Source organism: Carassius auratus, chromosome 22 (genome assembly GCF_003368295.1).
Source record: "Carassius auratus strain Wakin chromosome 22, ASM336829v1, whole genome shotgun sequence".
NCBI lineage: Eukaryota > Metazoa > Chordata > Actinopteri > Cypriniformes > Cyprinidae > Carassius > Carassius auratus.
This window is the reverse complement of record NC_039264.1, coordinates 23,864,501-23,883,223: the sequence shown is the minus strand read 5'-3', so window position 1 is coordinate 23,883,223 and position 18,723 is coordinate 23,864,501. Positions and strand designations below refer to the sequence as shown.

At 39.2% G+C, this 18,723-nt stretch overlaps 1 pseudogene; it reads right to left on the bottom strand.

Annotated features, from left to right (window-relative positions):
• LOC113040541 (neurocan core protein-like) overlaps positions 1-18,723 on the bottom strand; it is a 75,996-nt pseudogene that overhangs the window by 9,832 nt on the left and 47,441 nt on the right.

Sequence of the window (18,723 nt, the reverse complement as noted above, 5' to 3'; positions counted from 1 at the left end):
AAGTTTTTTTCCTCATCATGACGTATTTTTGGACTGATGCGACTTATACTCAGGTGCGACTTATCGTCCGAAAAATACGGTACCAATATGAGTATCAAATAATAAAAAATACAATTTAATTTACTTTTTTTTTTTTAAGTAATTGCATACCTCTTTTTATTTAACCTGCTAACTGTCACCCGTCCGCTCTGTGGGACGCCAACATTTACTTCACTATATTACAATTAAATCTAATCTAATCTTGACAAACTATATATCGTTGGAAAGGTCTAAGACTCCCAAATATATATTTTATCAATGTTTTTTTTTAAAAAATTATGTAGGAAAAGTAATAGATTAATTTATGACAAGAGTGCACCCTCAGAAATCTACATTATAACAGGAATTTTGACCTTTGTTAAAAAAACAAGACTTCTTTGTTGCCTTTTTCTCTATCACATTTTAGAAATCATGAGAAATTATATATCAACTGAAAACTTAAAATCTCAAAATTCATCCTTTAAAACTCATTTTAAAATCAGACATTGCATTACCATGTAAATGGTACATCAATATCATGTTACAAAATGTTTTCATTCATGAATAATAAAAATTTAAGTTTGGATCGTGCTCTACAAGGTCAATGTTCAAAAATATGAGTGACAGTTAAGGGGTTAAAAGTTTGGGGTCAGAATTATTATTTTTTGTTAAAGAGGATGCATTAAATTTACCAAGAGCGACACTAAAGTCATTTACAGTAAAATGTTACAAATGACTCCTATTTGAAAGAAACCCTGTTCTTTTTAACTTTGCTCTTACTAAAGGATTCTGAGAGAGAGAGAAAAGTCATGTTTCTTGAGCAGCATATCAACATATTAGAGTGATTTCTGAAGGACCATGTGATACTGAAGATTGGAGAAATGATGCTAAAAATTCAGGAATAAATTACATTTCAAAATCTATTAAAATATTCAGTTATTTTAAATTGCAATGATACATTTTTACTGTATTTTTAATCAAATAAATGCAACATGCTAAGGGCATGTTCACATTTGGTGTCTTTTTTAAATTAACGGGGAGAGTAATGTTGGTTCACAACGACGTTTGTGGAAGAGCAACATTATACAGGGAAGGAAACTGTATCGAGCATCCACCAATTTAGTCTAGGAGCTCTGGTTGGATGGTGAGCGGCATACTTTTTTTTAGACTAGACAGTCTAGTAGAGATAACTCATTGTGCTCTGAAACTAGTACGACAGCATTAATTAGCAGAAACATTATATCTTACTAACCCCAGGCTTTTGAATGTAAGCACATCTGCTAACAGTTAATTCTTTAGTTTGTTACAGAAGTGTATTAGTGACTCTGTCTGGGATGAACCCTAATACTGACCATTAATGAAGTCCTGCTCTTGTGTGGAATGGATGCTGGCCAGGTGACCGCTGTGCTCTCTGCAGTCTTTCTCCGCGTCTTCCCACGTGTGTCTGCGGGTGAAGTACCTGTAGCAGTGGCCGTGAAACTTCCTCCAGTTGTGCTCGCAACCCTCAGTATCTGTCGTGAGAGAGAAACAGAGCCTGAGGTACAGGAAAAGAGCCCGAGACTTTAGCCAAAATGCTACCGGTTAGCATTCGGCATTCCTTCAACACAACTGACATAATTAGCATCACAATGTGAGGAAAAAGTTAAAAGATGGCATGGATAGCATGGATTTCTTAGCATTTAGTTAGTCAGGATGTTTGAAAAGATAATCTCACACATAGCTACATGCTAGCCTACTTTAGCACTCAATTTTAGCTTTTCTGAAGTGACACATTCAAGCTTTTTATTCGCGTGTCACTATAATCCGTGGCTGTGAACATAAGCAGTTTAGCATGAGCAAAAAACGTGTCTTCATCTATTCAAATGACAACAATCTAGAGAAAATGTTTCCTAAGTTCAGCGGCTAATTAAGCCCTGTCACATTCCTGTCAGAAATGCCTCTTTCTAACCCTCTGGGACTCTCTACCACATCTGGACGCACGACGAACAGATTATCAGTACATTTTTAAGCGTGTGTGGCTTCGTACATCTGCATATGTGGGTGAAGGTTTTAGCCGTCCCAGACTTCCCATTTCGTGAAGCTCAAAGCACTTCTCTGCCTTTTTACTTCCAGCAAATTCAAAGCGACGTTGGTAAATTGGCTGCTGCAAATTGGCCCGTATGGGGCCCTGTTTAGCATGCAGAATGTGGGGCAGAGGAACAGAATGTATCGCAAGAATGTATTTAAGGTGCCACGACCACTGCAGTCGCCATGGGTCTATGTGTCCAAAATGTAAATGTCTACTGTCAATCACAACACTTCCTCCCGGAATGAAAACTTAATCATTATTTGCTTTCCTTTGCTATAAATATTAGCCTAGATGGTGGTGGACCAACATTGGGGTTGTTTAGTGAAGTGACTGGTTAAATTGGTTAAGGAGCTTCGTAGGATCATCAGAACCCCAGCATCCAATCAAGTTCCTTCAAAACAAGAAATTTCTCCAAAAAACAAATACCTTGCAATCAATCCAGTGCAGAAAATCAATGTTGAGTGTCCAAAATAAACATCTACCAGTTAAGTACAAATGTGAAAAAAAATAATGTATTGCTTTATTATAACAAAAAGGTACAAAACACTAAATTTGACCTTAGTGGATTTTTTTTTATTTTACGTTTTTATGTCTTGTGATGCCACATACATGAAATATTCCTCACATTACACCAACAAAATAAAATTGAGAGCAACAAAATTATGATTTTTCTTCATTGACACCAAAACACTGGTTGCTATGCTGCTGTGAATGCTATTGGTCAAAAATAAAATAATATAAGCTTTCACTTTTATTCAAGGAAACATCTAAATAATAAAAATCTGTGAAGTGCAAAAAAAAAAAAAAAAAAAAAAAAACATTTTAAATTAAAATGCAATATTTTTTTTTAGTCAATAAACTTTCTTAATTCACCCACCGTCGGCAGGTGAGGCAAATAAAAAAAACATTTTAGATCCTGTTTAGGCATAATAAAAACAACAATAACCCAAACTTAAATATATGGCATTTCTTGTTAGTTAAACTCCAGTTCCACATTTTTGCATTCCCTGAAGATCACCAACACGAAAAGATCCAGAGCTTAATTTTGAGGCCTGGCCCGTTTAACCAGAGTCAGATGGATCTAGCCTGAACCTTAACCTGAAAGAAAATACTGCCTGGAACTAAAGCATCACGATTCTCTCTCATACGCTTTGGCATTCAAGTGGCTTTCTGTTCTCTAGGGAGAAAACAGACTGGCTGCTCTTTCACTGCTGCTGGAAGGCTAGAACAGAGACAACACACACGTCACGTTTCCCAAAGGAGGATGAACAGCATTAGCTAATCTGTAAGGAAACAGCTGATATCTAATGTAACAGTAGTTCTTAACTAGTGGGCCAAGAATAGTAGGAAAAAACAATGCTAAATGCAAATAATAAAATACAGTAATCATAGATATGGGTAGGACAGGAAAAAAATATTTATCAACTTTTAAAATGGTTCCCATATATATATTGATGTGAAAGGTTCTGATAAGAATAAAAATAAAAACAGACTATATTAAATACAGATATTTGACCTGTTGTTTTTCCACTGCACTGTGATTTAAAGGTGAAAATGGTTTGCGAAATGGTGCTTTGTGCTCGTGTATCCTACCTCTTCTCATTTGACACAAATCCAAATATTCCGTAATATTTCCATATCTAAATACTGAATTATTATTTATTATGTAAATTACAGGCTTCGTACTTCAGTCGCATTCCAGCATTGACAGAGGTTGTCGTGCTGTTTGGTTCACTGTATTTTCTATTGTTAAAGTACGTACTGCGCTGTCAAGTTATCAATGCTGGAACTGATGTGTTTTGTGTGTGTGTGTGTGTGTGTGCTTCTTCAACTGTTTCCTTATACCAGCAGAATGAACTTTAAACACTTATTGTCTTATTAATAATGCATCACTGTATAAAGGTCTGCTTTAATTTGTGTACACTCACAATGAAAACAAAACCTTGTGCTCACTGCCATTTGAGTTTCCTTTCTGTGAACAAATGAAGCCTGTCACAAGAATGAAATGAAGCTCAGCATATATAGGTTTTTTCCCTTGTTTATCTGTAAATAGTATGAAATATTTATTTTCTTTGTGTGTATATACTGTATGTACTGCAGATTTTCTATCAGCCATTAATATGCATTATAATAAAATAAAACAAATTTTAATTTATCAAGGTCTCTAGGTTTTTTTTATGTTTGCTTTATTTTTGGAAATCCTTAATTGGCTCCTGGATGAATCCTACACCTGTTGCAGAGCCGCAAAGTCAAGCGTTGTAATGGGCTCCCAACGGACGGCCTGTGATTGCTCCCAATAAACCAAGCTGATGCACCTTTTGGCTGTGAGCGTGAGTACATGAAACCAGAAAGCTTTCGGCTCACATCAGCTTTAACAAACGCCAGCCGCTTTAAATCAAGTGTGCCAACAGCCTGTACTGAGGCCATAAGCATGCATCTCCCTGCCAGAGACACGGATAGTGTCTGTACACAAACAGGAATGGCAACATGTTTGTTACTCCTTGTTCCAGCACTCGGCCCTCTGTTCTCGCTCCATCACTTTCACATCTGTGAAAGTGCGTTTATTCCTCCTCACTCTTAGATGATCTTGGCTACATCATCTGAGACAGAATGAGGTGTCCCAAACAGTAATCTTCTCTATCGTTTCTCATGTCTACTTAAGCTTGTTTATGGCCTTCATTTTCACAAAGAGCAAAAATGTGTTTCACGAAATGGCAACACCTGAAAATCGACCCCCCGAATACTTCATTATCAGGGGTCTTGATACCACAGCTCTAAAATATCACATCATGATGGGGATAAATGACCCAATCACTCACTTGCCCTTTTTATTTTTAACCACTGCTCATTCACTTGCCCTGCATTAATCAGGAAAACGTGCCGACCGTCGGTGCGTCACGCCTGGAAGGAGCTCCAGATAAACGGTAAGTGGCCAAGACTGCCAGCGAGCTTCTCGAAGAAGAGTCTTTTATAAATATATATATATATATATATATATTGTGACGAGTCAGCTGCCTCCTCCCTGATTGTCACCGGCACCCCGTCCTAAATCGCCGCCCTTCACCAGGCTCCCGACTGGAGTGGGTGTGTGAGAGGAGGGGCGCTGGACGAGTCAGGGCTGGCGGCGTGTGATGGGGCACACCTGAAGGGAATGGAGCCTCATCACCGCCGCTGTTTAAAAGCCCAACGCGCCTCTCCTCGGGAGACCGGTCTCTTCCCCGTGCATGCACGCTGGTGTCCTCGTGGGTCCAGGAAGGGTGCGTTGAGGGACTCCCGCGCCACCAGAGACGTGAGCTGCCGGACCCGCGATCCGGAAGAGAACCGCACCCGTTTACACGGCCGACGGGCCAGGATGCCGGGCCGTCCATCCCCTGCCAGCGCCGCGGCCAACGAGAGTGATGCGGCCGCTAGAGGAAGCCGCCGCCCCTCGCGCCCCGGACCGAAGAGGGGAGCGCGTGCGGCCACCGGACTCCGCCCCTTACCTGGACCCTTCCTCAATGAACACTGCCCAACCCACACGAACCCTGCAGCACTACGAGGACACCAGATTCCCTGTTATTTTGGACACCTTCCCCGTTTGGCCACCTTTTATCCCATGTTTTATTTGATTTTGTTAATAAAAGCCTCTCCGAGGCCTGACGCCACGCCCACTGTGTCTGTCTTGTGCTCCTCCCGTGACACTGGTGGAGAATGCGGGCAAGGCGGAGCCTAGACAGCGCAGTTGGGAACCATCTGGTGACGTCACTCCCCCTCGCTTGCAAACGTTCGTGAGAACCCGGACTGGGACGGAGGAAAACTGGGGACAGCCTCCCAGCCACAAAAGGGGTAAGTGACTTGTTATTGTCATTTTTACCCTGTGGTTGGTTGAGGCTGTCACTAAAACCTGGTTTCTCTGTCCCTGTTCCGGTGCGATGCGAGAGGGAGGACCGCCCGGAGAGGAATCCCCGCCCACTCCGACCGTTTGGAGCCTGGTTGAGGATGGTAGCACTCCCGTGTGGGCGGCGCCCTGATGACGGGGATGTCGCTTGGGAGGGGGAATGTGACGAGTCAGCTGCCTCCTCCCTGATTGTCACCGGCACCCCGTCCTAAATCGCCGCCCTTCACCAGGCTCCCGACTGGAGTGGGTGTGTGAGAGGAGGGGCGCTGGACGAGTCAGGGCTGGCGGCGTGTGATGGGGCACACCTGAAGGGAATGGAGCCTCATCACCGCCGCTGTTTAAAAGCCCAACGCGCCTCTCCTCGGGAGACCGGTCTCTTCCCCGTGCATGCACGCTGGTGTCCTCGTGGGTCCAGGAAGGGTGCGTTGAGGGACTCCCGCGCCACCAGAGACGTGAGCTGCCGGACCCGCGATCCGGAAGAGAACCGCACCCGTTTACACGGCCGACGGGCCAGGATGCCGGGCCGTCCATCCCCTGCCAGCGCCGCGGCCAACGAGAGTGATGCGGCCGCTAGAGGAAGCCGCCGCCCCTCGCGCCCCGGACCGAAGAGGGGAGCGCGTGCGGCCACCGGACTCCGCCCCTTACCTGGACCCTTCCTCAATGAACACTGCCCAACCCACACGAACCCTGCAGCACTACGAGGACACCAGATTCCCTGTTATTTTGGACACCTTCCCCGTTTGGCCACCTTTTATCCCATGTTTTATTTGATTTTGTTAATAAAAGCCTCTCCGAGGCCTGACGCCACGCCCACTGTGTCTGTCTTGTGCTCCTCCCGTGACAATATATATAACTTTTTTCTTTGCCTTTAAATAACAGGACAGTGGAGAAGATAAAGGACACACTATGCACTGTACCACAGCTGTGACAAAAACTTGTATGACATATAGGTCTGGTTTCATAGACAGGGCTTAGATTAAGTCAGGATTAGGCCATGGTTCAATCAGGACATTTAAGTCATTTTTATAAACATGCCTTAGAAAAAAAAACATTACTCTGTGCATTTCGAAACAAAATAAAGACACTGATACATTTTAAGATCAGTCAGAGCAAGTTTCTTTCAGTTAAAACAGCTCAGACTTAGATTTTAGTCTGGCATTAGGTTTAAGCCTTGTCTGAGAAACCAGGGAATATGATATTGGGATATTGATCTGTTTATTTTTTTTGCCTTTTGTTTTTTGTTTCTTTTTGTTTTATTTTGCTTTTTTATTTTGTTTTGTGTTGCTTTGCTTTGCACAGATTTTTTGTTTTTCATTTTGCTATGTTTTGTTTTCGTTTTGCTTTGATATTTCGCCAAGCTTTGTTTTGCTTTGCTCTGCTTTTGCTGAGCTTTGTTTTGCTCAGTTTTTTGTTTGGTTTTGTTTAGCTTTTTGTTTTATTTAGGTTTTCAGTTTGCTTTTTTGTTTTATATTGTTTTTCCCCTTTGCTCTGCTTTTTGTTTTGCTTTTTTATGTTGTTTTGTGTTGCTTTGCTTTGCACAGATTTTTTGTTTTTCATTTTGCTTTGTTTTGTTTTCGTTTTGCTTTGATATTTCGCCAAGCTTTGTTTTGCTTTGCTCTGCTTTTGTTCCGATTTATTTTGCTCAGTTTTTTGTTTGGTTTTGTTTAGCTTTTTGTTTTATTTAGGTTTTCAGTTTGCTTTTTTGTTTTATATTGTTTTTCCCCTTTGCTCTGCTTTTTGTTTTGCTTTTTTATGTTGTTTTGTGTTGCTTTGCTTTGCACAGATTTTTTGTTTTTCATTTTGCTTTGTTTTGTTTTCGTTTTGCTTTGATATTTCGCCAAGCTTTGTTTTGCTTTGCTCTGCTTTTGTTCTGATTTGTTTTGCTCAGTTTTTTGTTTGGTTTTGTTTAGCTTTTTGTTTTATTTTGGTTTTCAGTTTGCTTTTTTGTTTATATAGTTTTTTCCCTTTGCTCTGCTTTTTGTTTTGCTTTTTTATGTTGTTCTGCTTTGTTTTTGTTTTGCACTGCAAACATTTTCATCCATTATGAAAGTTGACAAACTTTTGTTTGTTTTCCTGTCCTACTTATATATATATATGATTGTTGCATTTTATTATTTACATTTAGCTTTGCTTTCCCTGCTTGACCCTATCAGACCTGAAAGCTATTTCTGGGTCATGATTTACCAGCTGAGCCCCTCAAAGAAGAAAGAAATGAAGGACTCCACTTGGCCGCTCTTCCATGGGTCTCTTTTTGCAAATATTTGCAGAAGGACCGGTTTAATGAGCATGGGATATGAAAGCAAAGCCTGCGGTGAGCAATATCATCTGCTTTGAACACCGCCAGGCTGCTTTCTTCAAAGCACTGCAACTCCCACTAGGCTTTGGGGCAAAGGCTTTCAGGTGGAGGACAGGTGACAACTACCCATTCCCATTGCAGGCCGGGTGCCAAGGTATGCCAACAGTGACTTGTAATGCCTCCAGCATCTCTATTCTTCCTGCGACTGGAGATAAGAGGGCAGGCTCTGCTGGAGCGCACATAGTTGGACGTGTTCCCACTGTATTACAATACACCTTCAACAGTCATGAATGGGTCTAGAAGCTTGTATGCAGTGCGGTTCCGGTCTCTTGGACTGATCAAATTGCAATGCTCAATGGAGTCTACTGCTTTCTCTTTTCACAATTTCTAATTCATATAGTATGAATATCTTTCAAATTCAATTCAAGAATGAATGGTTCACAACCCATACTAAAACGTAACATAATTAACATAGGATGACCTTTTGCTTTTTTACAGCTCTACAGTTTGAAAAGCCTATTTAAGATATTTTCTGGACCCACATGAACCCTAAATGAACAGCATTGCTGTGATCCAGACTAAACCTCCAGCAACCATCATCACCCAGCCTGGAAATTCAAGCTGCTCTTTGCTGCAGGGAGGCGTTCACAGAACAAAATGTATTTGCAAACAAAGTTTTAGAAATTCTGTGCACTTTTAGTGCCAAACTTCAACAATTGCTTTGCTGAAACAAGACTAGGAAAAATGCCAAATTCAGCCAAGCCTTCCTATAATATCTTCCTCTTTTTCCAGCTGCCTCACTGACACCAGCACTCCGCAGCATTTATTCATATTCCTCCAGCAGAAGGGAGCAATTTCCACTGGCTCACAGCCCTGATTAACCTAAAACAAAACAAAAAATCCTCACGCTGTGGCTCTCTAATGCATGAAGATCGTAGCTTGATGAATACTTCATTCTCCCCCGAGTGCATCTGCCACAGATTATTATATAGTGTATGCATGTGGATCTGTGCCATAAAACTCTCCAGAACATCTTCGATAATGTTAATTAATAAATCCAATGTGGAAATAATGTGGACTTGTGCCATAAAACGATGCAGAACAATTTCAATAGTGTTAATAATTTAATCTAAAAAAATAATAGTCTTACTAGAAGTGCTGTAAATGACTTTTTGGAATGACTCAAAACCTGCGCTACAGGTCAAAGACAGCACTGAGACTGTTCTCAGACAGCAAACTAACTTTTGAGAACTGCTTATGAAGTTAAATATAACCTTAAACCTCAATAACATGCTTTAGTTGCCCCACTTTCAACTTCCTGTTTTCCATATATGGAATATTTAACTTCAACTTACTGTTTTCCATATATGGAATATTCAACTTCCTGTTTTCCATATATGGAATATTCAACTTCAACTTCCTGTTTTCCATATATGGAATATTCAACTTCAACTTCCTGTTTTCCATATTTGGAATATTCAACTTCCTGTTTTCCATATTTGGAATATTCAGCTTCCTGTTTTCCATATATGGAATATTCAACTTCAACTTCCTGTTTTCCATATATGGAATATTCAACTTCAATTTCCTGTTTTCCATATTTGGAATATTCAACTTCAACTTCCTGTTTTCCATATTTGGAATATTCAACTTCAACTTCCTGTTTTCCATATTTGGAATATTCAGCTTCCTGTTTTCCATATATGGAATATTCAACTTCAACTTCCTGTTTCCCATATATGGAATATTCAACTTCCTGTTTTCCATATTTGGAATATTCAACTTCAACTTCCTGTTTTCTATATATGGAATATTCAACTTCAACTTCCTGTTTTCCATATTTGGAATATTCAGCTTCCTGTTTTCCATATATGGAATATTCAACTTCAACTTCCTGTTTTCCACATTTAAGCAGCGTTTGTGAGTGGGGTGGCCAACCTTAGCTTCACCCGTGTTAAATATTTAAAAAAATAAGGAATTGCCCACATTAACATGCTAATTTTGACAACACTAATTTATATATATATTTATATGGAAGTTTGTATATGTATATTGCAGTTACTGAGTCACATTAAGAAAAAAACCTTGATAAAATAAGACAAGCTAGCAATTTATACCTTTGCTCAACCACCTGTGTTTAGTAATCTTCACCACACGCTCCTGTTGATGTGGTGTTATAATTAAGAAATCTTCATTAGTGCAAACACTATCTAAAGACCCAGAAGACTGTGATTAATTTGGCTGTGCTCAATATTAGTTGATGCAGGACCTCAGTGGTACAACTCGCTGTCTGTCTTGATTACTTTCCAGATCTGCCTGCTTCCAGCTCAGACTAGACGGCATGTAACATGGCCACCACTCTTTTCAGTTGTCAATCAATCTCCTCTTGATAAAACTTCTCTCAACATAAAAGAGAATTCGGACTGATGCATTCTTTAACCTTGTTATAAACATGCAAGCTCCAATAGTCATTTTCTTCAGTAGGCAAACTTAGGAAAATAAATTAATCAGAGCTTGATGGGAAATTTCCACAGATCTGTGGAGTAAAAATATCTGGCTACCATTTAACTATTTCACAATATGCTGTATTGATTCATTATTTTAGACTAATCTCATACTGAAAGGTACGATGTTGGGTGCAATCTCCTGCTTCTTCTGTATTCTTACAAAATACTTGTTTTCTGTCCTCAATAAGAGTCAACACGGCCAGGTACAAAAATAACCTGTCAAATATTTATTATAAATATTGACCCATCCAGCATTCCAGCCCGAAAGAATGGATTGAGACTACACGAGGGTTTCAAACTGTGAAACCTGATCGTTTTCAGACTGAACTCACCACCGTCTAACAGAACGTCTTACAGAGGAAACAGAACTGTATTAAATGAAGTACACTGATACAAATGATTCTAAATAATACAGAAAAACTAATGTAAATTCTGCATAAAGTTAGTTCAGGCAATGATAATAATAACACTATTAAAAAGTAAATGCTATATTAGTACTCAACTCAAGCATCTCAACCTACTCAACTTTTCTGATACTGGTGTAAACATCATGTACTGGGTCATGAATGAATAACAGGTTGTTGTTGTTTTTTTACCCCAGCTGTATTTACACAGTTTTATCAATGCTTTTGTTGCTAGGTTTAGTAATGTGCAATTTTGCCTCATCTGGAGTTTATTCTCTACTCAAAATGACATATATATGCTTCGTATTGTGTACCAAGTATTCATAATTACTAATTATGTACTGTTGATATAGTGTCTGCATGATATTTATTGTTTTGTTTACTTAGATGTTTCTGAGTAACACATACACTTGGTTTGCATGTTTTAATGAAGTGCTATATTGAGTAAAACTCAAAGTATTGCCTGTGAACTGTAAATTGTACAAAGCAGTAGCAGTAAAATTGACTTAAAATCTAAAAAGTTAATCCTAAACACACACACACACATATATATATATATAGTTGAAATAGCACAGTTGAAATAGAATAGTTGAAATAGTATAGTTGAGGCAAAGAAAATTTATTAAAATATTTTCCAAAAAAGCTTTTACTCATTCAATTTAACAAACAAACTAAAACAACAACAACAAAAATGAGGCATTGCGACTCATTTTGCCAGCACAGGTCACATATAAAGAAAACAATATACAAACGAACATCTATATTGTACATTCATATATCAAGATATTTTTCTAAAAAACAAACAAACTAAAAAGTTGCCTGTGAAGTCACTGCTCCTTCACACTGAAACAAACACACAAATAATAACCCCGGGTGGAAGTGTGTTGTGAACACTGAAATAATTATATCCTAATAATAGTAAGCCTGTTTGAAAAACACCCAAAAACATTGGCTGAGGTGTTTGCGGCATCACGCTAGACCAAGGACAGACTCTGACTACGACAACAAAATGATTTTGTGGTGGGCCTAAGTTAATAAGCATCGGGCGTGACTCCGGCTCATAAATCTTCTCCACACATTTGACTTAACAAATACTTCACAGTCGGGCAGATACGGTGGGAATTGCTCGCACTCCCTAAATTATGAGCAGGAAGGGAGAGATATATGCGGAGATTGTGTGCGTGGATCTCGGGAGCTTTTGCAGGCGGTTTCCTGAAATGTGACTAGCGAGCCACGGACGGCATTAATGTCCCTTCATCCTCGCTCGCTTTATCCAGAGGCACTTTCTGTCCTCAACAAATATTTGCGTCACGGATTGGGATTCAAAAGAAACGATATAGAGCTGACACAAGAGCGCGATTGAAGTGCATTCTGCAGCTCTGGGATTAATTAAGCACGTCACACACACTAATCAGCTTTTTATTCCATTCGCAAATGATTTGCTCCACGTCAAGAATAGAGGACGTTTGGGGCACGCCATGCATGTTTATGAATTTCTTTTGTTCGGTTTCTCGATTTTAACAAAGCCAGTTGAGCAGAAACTGCCAAGTACACGTACTCCCCAAGATCTGACATGAGTAGATGGAGAGGGAACGACCAGCAGGGAAGCTTTTGAACCAAAATGACAGGTGCTAAACGCTACATTTCTCCAGAGCCAGCGGTGCATGGAAATTAAGCAATGCTAAAGACAATTGAGGATTCTTTTTTCCACAAAAATACATTAGGGATTGCTGCTTTAATGCAATGCTTTAATGTGTTTAGAAATGCTTTTACCTAAATTTGAGCATCTGTAAGTCTTGTAATTAGCATGACAGATGAATTGGCTCAGCGGGTCTGTTGATACACACATTACGGCGTGTATCGAACAGCTGGCCTCTGAACCCGACCGGTTTGGCGGTGTAGTAGGTGTAGTGACATCACTAGTGGTCCCCATGGAAACTGGAGTTTTCTGGTGGAGGCAGGTGATGTGGTTGTGATGAGAACAGACAGTCTTCACTGATTTGACAGAATCACTTACACCTAGTGTTCATTTTGTCAGCTATTTTCAATTTTACTCTTAGTCTTAGTCCAGTGATAAATGTCCTTGTTGGTTTTTAGCATATTTAGTCAACTTCATCCCATTTAGTTTAGTCAATATATAAGTCTCAACATTTTAGTGTAGTTTTAGTCAAAGAGTCAACCTTGTCCTGCTTTTGTTTTAAGTCAATGAAATGTAATAGCATTTTAGTAGAGTTTTAGTCAAATCTTCGGACTGGTGCATTTCACATTTTCATCATGCTGTATAATGGTTAAACTGAAAAAAAAAAAAAAAAAATATATATATATATATATATATATATATATATATATGTTTTTGCTCGAAAATATAATCGCAAGTATTGTTGTCATTTGAGAAATGTACTTTTGCATTTCAGGTATTGCACTTTTTACTAGTAAGCTGAAATCAATAGAATGTGAACTGATGTATTTTACCTCATCTAGTGTACTTAATTAGTATAGGCGTTTTACTATATAAAGTCATATGCACTCTCTCGGTCTACATTATGAAAGCAGCTAAAACAAACAAAAAATACTATCCAATAATATTAATCCACTATAATTCCAAATTGCAATAGCCTATTTCTCTATAAAAAAAACAGCAGTCGAGTAAATGCATTTATTCAGCAACCACAATTGCAAAATAATACAGTCAAAATCTCCTGACAGAACACAGACCGGCTAAATTATGCTTTTTAGATGCTAAACTCCAGCTTGTTTGTCCGTGTATTCAGATCATCAGCGGCGGCACTTCTGCAATGAGGAGCGAGGATGTGTGCATGGCTGGTGCATTTCACATTTTCACATTGCATAAAATAAGCAACAGCGATGCTCTGATATGGGGATTTGAACTTTTAATATCTGGCAACCGCACTCATGAAAGCTCACAATAACATTTCGCTCCTTTTTTGACGAAAAAAACAAACAAACAAACAGATTTATGTTAAAGTTTTACATTTTTTTAAATACATTTTAGTCTGGTCTTATTTTGTCAACAAAACTGCATATTGAATATAGTCATAGTTATAGTTCATTGACCTTATTGTTGTCTCGTCTCATCTTCGTCTCGTCTTAGTCGTGGGAAAAAGCTTTTTAACGAACATTTTTTCGTCATAGTTTTCATTAACGAAATGAACACTAATTACACCAGAGACTGGACGAGCAAACTAATGAACCTGACACGGCCTTCAGTGCCTCTGTGATCATTGTTATTGAAGGGGTGTGTGTACATTAACCACCGTTCACGCACAAAAACATCCAAATTGGTGCTCTCATTTAAAAAAATGCCAATCCAGGTGAGAAATAATAACCATATTCATATTGAACAGAAATCAGAAACACATTCTCCACCACATCTCCCTACTTATTTTCAATAGGAATTAAACAATAAAATCTTCACAAATTCATATTCCAAGTAGCTCTTAAAAAAAAAAAAAAAAAAAAAAAAAAAAATTCCCATTAAGCACTGCAAATGATAAAACGGACTATTGTAATAAAACTACTCATTTAAAGTTGTTGATAATAGAAATAAAATCAATATTAAAATAAAGTATTGTGTATAATTGATTAAATACAATAATATATATTATACATTAATATTTATTTATTTATTCATTTTTTATAAAATAAATTAAGCACTTCCACATTTTCATTTATTATATTATAAAATAATATATTAGGTTTTCATTAAAAGTCGGTTCTTCTGAAAAAAAGGATAGTATTTGTCCTTCCAAAAGGAAAAACAAGTTACATATAATAATTTATAATAGTTATATAATAATAAAAATAACAATAACAACAATAATAATAATGCATTAAATATTTATATATTTATTTTCCATAAAGAATTGCAAATTATATAACTGAATTAAAAACTGTAAAAACAAAACAATTGATTTAAAATTGTTGATTGTAAATTTAAACAAATGTATATTCACTAACGTATTAAAGTATTTACTAAATTAGTTTTTGAGCTGTTATTAGAAAATTATTTTAAAAATCTGTTCTTCTGGAAGAAAGTCCTTCTGATTTTTACATCGGGACCCCAACTGTTATGCTCTATAATCTTTTGCCACAAACTGTGACCAATCAGAATCAAGCATTTAATGAAGCACTGGTACAAAATAAAATAGAAATCAAAGAGTACAGACACACAGTAGTCCTGGATGTTCATGTAATACTTCACCCAAAAATGTACATCCTGTCACCACCAGAAAGGCAGCCACGGACCCATTCCAGTCCACTGCTCCCACTCCTCCGGCCCACTTTACAAGACATAAAGAGTATGTATAATGGGTGGGCTTTCCCCCAACCCCTCCGCTGTCTTTGGGGGGGTGCATTCGGAGCAGAGGATTTGTGTGAAGGTGCGTTTCGCTCCACCAGACCGATCGCAAGTCCTAGCACAGTCCACCTTCACTCCCGTCTCACTCTCAGACTCACAGGAACGGGATTGATCGGCCATGCTTCATTGCCCTGCAGCTGAACGCTTGGTTGTAAGGCCATAGGATGGTACAGCAAACATATTCAGGCAGGAGAGAGCGATCATGCTGCGGGAGGTCTGACACCACTTGGGTTACACCAGGATGAAATGTGCTGCGTCTCAGTGCAGGTGCAGCTTGTTTAGTTTGACAGGACTCACCTGGGCTATCGGCACATATTGCCATCAGTGTAAATGCCTGGACCTGAACTTATTTGTGGTTTACTCAGCTAGTGAAGTATCAATATGTAATATATATATATATATACATAGCTAGTACCGGGTTGGACCCCCTTTTGCCTTCAGAACTGCCTTAAATCTTTGTGGCATAGATTCAACAAGGTGTTGGAAACATTCTTTAGAGATTTTGGTCCATATTGACATGATAGCATCACAAAGTTGCTGCAGATTTTGTCGGCTGACATTCATGATGTGAATCTCCCATTCCAGCACATCCCAAAGCTGCTCCATTGGGTTGAGATCTGGTGAATGTGGAGACCATCTGAGTAAAGTGAACTCATTGTCATGTTCAAGAAACCAGTCTGAGATGATTTTGAGACATGGTGCATTATCCTGTTGGAAGTAGCCATCAGAAGTTGGGTACACTGTAGTCATAAAGGGATGGACATGGTCAGGAACAATGCTCAGGTAGGCCGTGGTGTTTAAACAATGCTCAGTTGGTACTAAGGGTCCTAAAGTGTTCCAAGAAACTATCCCCCACACCATTACACCACCACCACCAGCCTGAACCAATGAGACAAGGCAGGATGCTTTCGTGTTCTTTACACCAAATTCTGATCCTGCCATCTGAATGTCGCAGCAGAAATTGAGACCCATCAGACAGTTGCTGCTCACTGGATATTTCCTCTTTTTCGGACCATATCCTGTAAACCCTAGAGATGGTTGTGTGTGAAAGTCCCAGTAGATCAGCAGTTTTTGAAATACTCAGACCAGTCCGTCTGACACCAACAACCACTCCTCGTTCAAAGTCACTTAAATCCCCTTTCGTCCCCATTCTGATGCTCGGTCTGAACGTCAGCAAGTCGTCTTCACCACATCAAGATGCGTAAAAGCATTGAGTGGCTGCCATGTGATTGGCTGATTAGCAATTTGTGTTACCAAGCAACCGAACAGGTGTACCTAATAAAGTGGCCAGTGAATGTATGTGTGTGTACTGTGTATATTTATTACGTATATATAAATACACGCACATGATATTTAAGAAAAATGTTACATTTATATATTAAAGGTGCCATCTGTAATGTTTGGCAAAAAAAATCAAGTCATACTCCACATTCCATAACAGATGGGGGCAGTATGCCTCAATAAAGTGAATTGGTCTACTCTAGAGTAACAAACGAGAAACGGCATAGTCTCTATGCTCCGCCCCTACTTTCACAACAACACTACAGCCATAGCCGAAGCCTAACTGTGCGTTCACACCGCCGGCGTCGAGAGCGTCAAAAATCGCTCTTGCCGCTCTGCTCACGACGCTGCAGAGAGATTTGTGAGCGCTCAGACGCTCTGACGTAGATCGAATGCTTATTTTGTATTTAAAGCGGCCGCAAAGCAAACAAGCTTGTTGATCTCGTGCAGACTAACCACAAGGAGTTATAACCTCATTAAATATTGTTGTGGACGAAATATTAGGATCCTTTACTTAAAATGAACAATCTCAGACACCTTGGTCCACGTATCACTTTTAATTTATTTTTTTATGTCCCTGTAGGCAAACAGGGACACATCATAGATTAATACAAACGCTAAACAGCAATAATCAACCTGTCCTTTGTTCTGCTTGGAAACTAATGTGCCAACTCTCAAGCATTCACACGCAATTGACTCTTTTCACACGCTTTCACGCCACACATCAATTTTTTCACGCACAGAAAAACCACGAAGCAAAGAGGACACGGAGACCAACAGACTAGACAGAGCAGGTTAGTTATGATATAATAATAGGGCTGTGCAAAAAATCGAATGCGATTTTCATGCACCTCTCATCAGTAAAGACGCTCCTGTAATTAAAAGTATATCTTCAGCCTGTGCGTTCAGATCAGGGCTGCCAGGTTTTCACAACAAATCCTGCCCAGTTGCTTCTTAAAACTAGTCCAAAACTAGTCCAATCGCGTTTCCGGGAGATTCCCCGATAAAAATTGCTTCCCGGGGTTAAAATATACATTTTTGGGAAGGGTTTCCCTGGTAAAATTAGCATTTTAGGGGCTAAATATCACGTTATTGGTATTGTGATTGCTTCAAACCGCGGACATGAAAAACAACCACAGACTTGGCAACACTGGTTCAGGTGGAGCGGCAGTTACTACACAGAGCCGTAGTCTACCGACAACTAACACAAAATCGCTTTCAAAAATCGACAAAGAATCACCTGCGATTTTAACATAGATTTTGTGTAGATTGTCAGTGAATTATGGCTCTGTGTAGTAAATGCTAACCAGTGTTGCCAAGTCTGTGGTGGTTGTTTTTCATGTCTGCGGGTCGCAGCGACCCCAATACAAATAACGTGATCTTTAGCCCCTAAAATGCGAATTATACCAAGGCAACCCTGCTAAAAAACGTATATTTTAACCCCGGGAAGCAATATTTTATCGGGGAACCTTCTGGAAGTGGGATTGGGCTAGTTTTGAGAAGCAACTGGGCAGGATTTGTTGTGAAAACCTGGCAGCCCTGATCTGAACACACGTGCTGGAGATATACTTCTAATTACAGGAGCGTCTTTACTGATGAGATGTACATGAGTAAAGACATGCACAGCCCTATATAATAAAATGGGTAACGTTAAGTTATAGCTAGCTAAATATCAAACGCAGCTACAGTTAGCCAACGCTAACATTAGCATGTTTATCGAACAGCCTTCGATACATTTATATGTTATAACTTCCCGAAAACAAATACACAAACATATAAAACAAACTTCTAGCGAAATACTAACAGCATCTAGCTTACCAATCCAAAAGAAATGTTGCAAGATCGGAGTCGAACCTCATTTCTTTCAGGTCCATCAGTTGTCTCCAGTGATTAA